Raw genomic sequence first — 8,310 nt, forward strand, 5'->3', positions numbered from 1 at the left:
TCCAGCTCAGGCTTTCCTCCCCACACCTGCCCCTATCTGACCACTTGTGGAACTTTCTTTTCCCAACATTCCATTCTCTACAAGTTTTGTATCTTAGAGGGCAGCCATCTTGATCTACACGCTACATTAGACAATCTAAAATCCTTCATATTAGTCAGCGGGTTTCGTTGCCACCAGGGTTTATTTTTTCCCCTTGAATTTCCTATTTCTCTGAAGGAAAACACAGCCAAAATAGATAATACTTCATGAATGTTTGCTTTTAGTTGTCATTTCATTCACAAGCAGTTATTTTATACAATTACAGGATGTTAGCACCAGAAAGGCTTCTATCTTTTGAACTCATTCACTTTACATTAAAAATAAAAAATGATGCCCAAAGTAGGGGAAGAGACTTTCCAAGCCCTCATAATTCTTACTACTTGGGGTAGTTTGTTTTCTTTTAAACCTTTTAATTATTCTTTTTACCAAGATATATAATTTCATGCTAGAAAACAAAGTAAAGGTAAATGTAATAATTTCTAAACAGACATAAAATCTCTAGAGGAAAAACAGATAAATGCTAAGCCCTCCCAAAATACACTCCCAACCTTAGCTCCTTGAGGGAATCACTAGCCTTTTTAAAAAATTGTGGTAAAACATATATAATATTTACCATTGTAACCATTTTTAAGTGTTAATTCAGTGGCATTAAGTATATTCATATTGTTCTGCCGGGAGCCACCGTGAGGAATCCCGCCCGTGGCAAAGGTCATGAGGAAGGAGGCTTGACATTACACAAAGGCGGGATCAAGCCTCAGGGGTCCCCCTGGAGATTCTGGAGCATCTACCCTCAAAACCAGAGTCTGCCTGCTTTACTGTGTTATGTTTTCCACCTACTCTTCTGACATTAACAGGGGGCTGTCCCACCACCACCTTTTTCTGGAAAAAGTTAATTTTAGAGCTTTTAGATAATAAGTCTCCTGGGCATAATAAGAGTGTTTCAATCCAAAAACCCCTCCGATGGCTTTCTAGCCTGCCTGCCAGACTCTTACAGCTGCGCACGTGATTGTTTGCGGCCTCTCGACCAGGAGAGGCACAGGAAGCTTAAAACATCCTAGGAATGTAGGGGCTTCCGAGGAGTCAAAATCATTAGAATAGGACTGATTAAGGGTTTCATTTGTTGAGCCAATACTTGCTGCCAAGTTTTCATATCTTTTATTTGTAGATATAGTTGGTATATAGAAAAAACAGGTAGTAGCCCTGGCATTAGCAACATTAGATCTTTGAGTTAAGTACCTTCTTTGTTATAACCCACTGCACCTTTGTTCTACAGGGATGTAACTTTATTTAGTGCTTTGAGGGTGATGCAGATTAAAGAAAAACACTTCAGGGGAAATGAGATTAACATTCATTAAGGAAGAGAGCTGTAAAGTGTTAACAGGCCTCTTGGCCAGAAGATAATGTAAATCACCTGAGACCTTTTGTATACGGAAAGATATGCAGAAAGAGAGCCTGGTATCTATAAGGGTCAGGACTGCTGCCCCTGCATGACTCTGTATCTTCCATTATGTAAAACTTAGGGTATATAAGCACCTTTTGAAAATAAAGTTATGGGGTTTTTGCACAAGCTTGGCCTCCCCCATGTAGACTCCTCTCTTTCTCCCTCTCCCTCCCTCTCTTTTTCAGGCTGACCCCTTGGAACACAGAGGCTCTCCATGTCTACCTATTTGCCCGGGCTTCTAAGACCCACGAAAGAGGGAGCCCAAGGTGGGGCACCCTCCGCTATTCAAGTGGGCGCCTGTGGCCTAATGTAGACGGTGCAAATTTCTTGTCTTGAGACTTTATTAGCTTTCTGTGTAAACCAAGGAATATCAGCCTCTTTTCTCCTCTATTTTTTCACTACATTATTCTTCCTTAATCTCTCTTTAAATTTCTAATTAATCTCTCTTTAATCGCCGACTCTGTCCCCGCTTCTAATTACCCTGGATCCACCGGGGCTGGACCCCGGCATTGCTCTGCAATCATCACCACAGCCCATTTCCAGAGCTTGTTTGTCGTCCCAAACTGAAACGCTGTACTATTAAACAGTGACTGTTGGGATAGTCTTGAATAAGAACTGTCTAGATATTCTGGAGCTCCAATCTTTCCAAAAACAAAAACTTTTTAAAACAACATAGTGATCTATGCCTTTTCCTCCTATTCATAGGGTTCTCAAGGCAAGAATGCTGAAATGGTTTGCCATTCCCTTCTCCAGTGACGTTTTGTCAGACCATGTTTAGTCAAAGCTATGGTTTTTCCAGTAGTCATGTGTGGATGTGAGAGCTGGACCATAAAGAAGGCTGAGGGCTGAAGAACTGATGCTTTTGAACTGTGATGTTGGAGAAGACTCTTGAGAGTCCCTTGGACTGCAAGGTGATCAAATGAGTCAATCTTATAGGAAATCAGTCCTGAATATTCACTGGAAGGACTGATGCTGGAATTGAAGCTCCAATACTTGGGCCACCTAATGTGAAGAGCCAACTCATTGGAAAAAAACCTGATGCTGGAAAAGACTGAAGGCAGGAAGAGAAGGGGACAACAGAGGATGAGATGGTTGGATGGTATCACTGACTCAATGGACATGAGTTTGAGAAAGCTCCAGGAGACAGTGAAGGACAGGGAAGCCTGGCGTGCTGCAGTCCATGGAGTCACAAAGAGTGGGACACAACTGAGTGACTGAACAACAGCAAGGTGATTTGTGCACTTATCAGCTGAAGGGTGAAAGATGGGAGGGAAAAATGTGAAGATTTTGAATATCCATGGTAGCCATCAAAGAGAATGAAAGTTGAAACTGACATTGTTTTTATATTGAAAAAAAGGGGGTATGGACTCTGAACCCCTGGCAATAGAAAGTGCCAATGAAGTCTGTCTCCAAAAGCTATCTAGAATCAGGGCATATGTTGCCCAACAGACTACCAGCTCCCCCTTCGGGCTCTAAAGTTGGAGCACCAGCCCTTAGAAACTGACTCCAAACTCACTCCAGCAGAATACGCTTTACAGATGAAAAATATAACTCTCAGCCCCATATTCTGCTCTGAGAGATATAATGGAATGTTCACCATTCCCTCATCTGAGGAAATTTCATCACAGATAAGAATCGCTATTTTTCCCTTGCCCACACAGAAATAATGGAATCTGTTCTCCTACTTACAGAGTCTAGGAGCAGAGAAAGGTCCAGATAAGGAAGAGGTGAGTGAGAATTCCAGGAGGTGCAAGAGAAAGGATCACTCAAACTGGGACTGGTGGACTAGGTAGAGGAGGGGACCTCGGTAGGGGTAGGGGTAGGGGGCCTGGGTGGGCAGAGGGGGAGGGGAAGGGACCTGGGTGGAGGGAGGGGGAGGGGAGGGGACCTGGAGGGGGATGGGGGGAGGGGGAGGGGGAGGGAGGCTGGCAGCAAGTACCATCTCTTCCTTGCACTCTCTTCCCCCCAGAACATAAGCACTAGTTCCAGTGAGTACCAAGGGCAGCCTGTAATCTGAATAGGAGAACGTCCAAGTGCATGGGCACAGTCTTACAATCATATTTGTCTTAGATATAACTACAGGTAGTTCAGGTGAATACACAGAACCAAAATACCAGTCACATCCTTATGCCAATTCCATTTTGAAATACTTACCCTCTGCTACAAACTTAACAGGAAAGGGAAGACCTAAGACCAGTAAAGGCCATACCCATTCTGGCCTGAGAGACTGTGTCTGTTTGTTGTGCTATTTTGAAAATAAAGCCTTCCCTTCTCACATAGCTAGGTCTCAACAGTCTCTAGATTGAAGTAGTCTGCATGTGTTTGAATATCTGAGAAAAATGGAAATTCTGTTATAGTTTAAAAGAAGTTTCGATTCTTCTGTTTAATCTACAGAAAAGGCCCAGAGTTACCATCTTCCTCATTAACACTATAGAATTTCAAAATTTTTTTTGGAAATAAAAATATCTCTACCATTCCCCAGAACCCTCAGTTTCAACCTTATTATCCTTACTGAGTCACCATTTCTGCTATCCTGCTAATGTTCCAGCAAACTCCAGGTCTTGTTACCTCTACTTCTTAAAAGATTCTAGCACTTACACTCTGTTCCCACAGTTACAACCCTTTCATTCATCAGACCCATTATAATGCCCTCCTGTCTCTTACTCTTCAGTGTTCAGTATTTATCCATCTTCATTATTGGAGTTTTCTTTCTTTGGGTAAAACAACCAACCCAAACCCATACTTATATTTTTTAAGCCTTTCCATTTAAAGAACTTGTTCGTAAGCCAGTCTTCCCTTATCTCTCCATATTCCATCATCATCATCACTTCGGTTATTTTTTATCTTTGCATGACTCAGACTTTGACCACTGAAGTTAGCAAAGGGTCCTGGAAATACACTTTTGAAATTTGATGAATTATTGCCTCAAATCTCCTTCCTGAGGAGAAATAAAATGAACAGAAAAATCCTCCATGCAACAGAGGTGGTGGAAGGTGTTTCCATTGCTGGAACAAGATGATTTTTGCAGGCAAAATTATCACCCTGTGATAATTGAGATATCACTTGAGATCTAATGGACAGAGATTTTGTGATATTTAAGAAGATCTATGTGTAAGAATAAGGTCAGCATGGTTTTAAACTTGGGATCAAATAATCTTCTCTTTCTAATCCACTTTTGCAGTCAGGAGCTTGACACTGTAGAACTTGCCTTGCTTACTCCTGCTGACAAGGTGAAGGCATAAGGCATCTATGATACTACAATCACATAATGATCAAGAATAACAATTAAACCACCCTCCACATATGTGATGGTCCAGCTTCGAATGGCCTGGGGCCATTTTTTATTTTGCGGCTGGAAGTCTTTATTTTCCTAGATGCTGTGAGTTTTTGGCAGATAACTTTTATTTTAAGAGGCAGCCAAGTGCTGAATTTTGAATTCCATTATAGAATAATGCTTAATTGTCAATAATCAGATGATTATTTGCAGATATACAGATAATCAGTTTGTTTGCATAGCAGCCAGAGTACTCTTTTAAAAACAGAAATCTGCTCCTGTCATATTCCCTTTGAGTGAAGCCTGAAGACCTTGAACTAAGTACGGGGCCCTGATGGCCCGGTCCCTCTGCCACTCATTGCCTCCTTCCTTCTGCCCTGGCCACTCTGGTTTTGTTTCAGTTCCTGCAGTAGGGCAGACCTCAGAGCTCTTGCCCACTGCTGTTCCTCTTGTCTAACTCTTGACCTGGCTAGTGTCTACTCAAACTCCAGATCAGTGGTAAAATATCACTTCCTCAAGAGGTTTTCTCTGATACTCCTCCCTAATATAAATGAAGGCACTGTATTTCTATGCTGTCACGGTAGCTCACACTCTCCCATCAGAGGCCTTAACACAGTTAGTAGAGTATGTTGCATGATTCTTTGAGCAATGTCTGTCTCCCTTTATCACTCAGATTTGATCAGAGAAATAGAACCACCTTGAGTGATAGCAAGAACAAGATGTATTATAGGGATTAGACCTTATGCAACTGTGGGTGCTGGTGGAGTCTATGGAAGGCTGTTGCCTTGCCTCTGGTGGTGTGCCTGAAGTTTCCACAGACTGGCAGGATTAGCAGTTAGGAAGAAATGCTAGGCATGAAATGCAGAGGGCAAGAACAAACAATAATCCATGAGGACAACTGGAACCCATATTTTTCTCACACCACCTCTGTCTTAGTCTATTCAGGCTTCTACCGCTAAATGCCATAAACTGAGTGGCTTATAAACAATAGAAATTTATTTCTCATAATTCCAGTCTTTGGGAAGTCCAAGATCAGGGTGCCAACAGATTCAAAGTCTGGTGAGAGCCCACTTGCTGCTTCACAGATTCCCATCTTTTCTCTGTAACTTCACCCAGTGGAGAGATGGGGAAACTCTCTGGGATCTCTTTCATACTCATGAAGTGGGAGATTAGATTGCAAAATATGGATTTTATAGGAACACATTCCATCTATAGAAACCTCTAACCTTGATGGTGTGGGTAACCTGTAGAAGAACCTGGTACTCTTCACCAGGGAAAGACATGAACATCTGTCCCAGGACTCAGAAAAACTCAGGGAGTTGATGGGGCAGGAGTGGTAGGAGCTACAGGCTGGCTGCTACCTGATGCCACCAAACTAAACCAGTAGAGCAGTGACTGTGTATGAGGGCAGTGATGCCTGGTACCTTACACCAACTTCCCCTTCCAAATTTCACAATGACAAAATTTCATGATGTTCCTTGTGGCCAACATTAAACCAGGACTACACACAAAAGGGGGGCTTCCCTGGTGGTTCAGTGGTAAAGAATCTGCCTGCCAGCGCAGGAGATGCGAGTTCAATCCCTGGGTCAGGAAGATCCCCTGGAGAAGGAAATGGCAACCCACTCCAGTATTCTTGCCTGGGAAATCCCATGGACAGGGGAGCCTGGGCAGCTACAGTCCATGAGATCACAAAGAGTTGGACATGACTCAGCAACTAAACAATATACCAAAGGGGAAGATAAGTTGATACAGTACAAAACTATCCATTCCCTGATTCACTTGTAAGTTTCATACAGGTTGGAAATATACTTTGTGCCCAGCACCTAGTATAGTTTTCAATCCACAGTAAGTCTTGAATAAGTTGTCATTCAAAGGCTGCATCTTTACAATGAACAGATTCTACTTTTGTCAATGAACAAGATGAATTTGCTCATGTAAAAAATGCACCCTTTGAATGACAACTTATCCAGGATTTAACTGTAAGCTGGAATTGTAAAACTGACAAATTTTGAACATGATGTTATTTTAGCAATGCATTTAATAATTTTAGATACTATTAGTAGCCTAATGATTGGTAGAAATTTACAGTTGCCTTCAATTATTTTTGAATATCAGTAAAGTAAAATTAATTCATTTTAAAACGTTACTACTGGCAAAAGGTGGCTATTACTCTTCTTAATGATGACATGTGTGCTCCTAAGAACTCAGACATCTTCCCCAAGGAATCTGCCTGGCAAAGCAGGAGACACAGGAGATGCTGGTTTGATCCCTGGGTCAGGAAGATCTCCTAGGGGAGGAAATGGCAATCCACTCCAGTATTCTTGCCTGAGAAATCCCATGGACAGAGGAGGTTGACAGGCCACAGTCCAAAGGGTTGCAAAGAGTCAAGCATGACTGAGCACACTCACACCAAGAAATGAGAAAAAAAAAAAAACTTTTCATAATTTCCTAGAACCTCCTCAAAGATGTAATAGCTGGCAAAGAAACAGGATTAATGTTAGTCAACTGTTAAAAACTGTTTGGGACTAACCTAAATGTCAATAATTGTGTTGAAAATTAGGACCCTTTGGTGAGAAAGGGGATCAGTGAAACAGAAACTGTCCACAGACTGTCTGGGACATTCCAAGGAGCTGTGGTGTGAAAGGCTGACTGCCTCTCTCTATTTGACTAATCCCTAAGGATCTGGAGGTCCCCACCCACAGATGGCTTTTGGCACATTTACATTTGGCCTTGAAAAGTCAATGTTTACCCACTCGTGAGTAACAATCATTGCTTAATTGTGCTTTGGTTTGTAGGACACATTGAAGCCTGTGAATGTACAAGTTCCCATGGATAAAAACTGAAGAAAATACCTATTGGTGGTGTGTTTGTTTTAGTAACATTTAGTTGCTAAGTTTAGAAAACTTTCCTAATTTTTCATGATGTGCCAGTGTACTCGATGAGGAGGAAGGAGAATCACTGGGATTTATCCAGTCTTAGGGATGGCAAAGAAACACTTCGGCATGTCCCTTGAAGCACGTAAAGATACGGAACAGCCTTCTAGTAACCAACATTGAGTTGTTATATCAGCATTAGGCAAATTTTAAACAGAGAAAGAACTCAGAGCATTATCAACTTTCAAACTACTATTTATTTAATCATTTATTCATTCCAGAAGTAATTTTTAAAGTATCTACAATGTACTAATTGCAGGTTAGGCTCCAGGATTACAGCAGTGAGTTAAACAGATAAAATTCCCTGCCCTTATGGAACTTAAAGCCCAGTGGATGACTCAGTCAATAATCAACTTCATAGATAACTCTGTAATTATAATATAGGGTACAGTGAAAGAGCTAACAAAGGGCTCTAATTTATGAGTTCAGAGAAGTTCTCGAAGAAATAAAGAGTTTACTTCTCAGATACTTAATAAATCAAAGTAGCAAAATTAAAAGGAAGTGTTTAAATGGATAGAGTTAGGCACCACTTTTAATTACACATATAGACACACACATAAAATAGATGTCGATTTTCTAAATAAATTATAAGCAAATTGAATGCAAAATTTGTTAAGAAGAAT

This window comes from Capra hircus, chromosome 2 (assembly GCF_001704415.2).
Source record: "Capra hircus breed San Clemente chromosome 2, ASM170441v1, whole genome shotgun sequence".
In the NCBI taxonomy this organism is placed as follows: Eukaryota; Metazoa; Chordata; class Mammalia; order Artiodactyla; family Bovidae; genus Capra; species Capra hircus.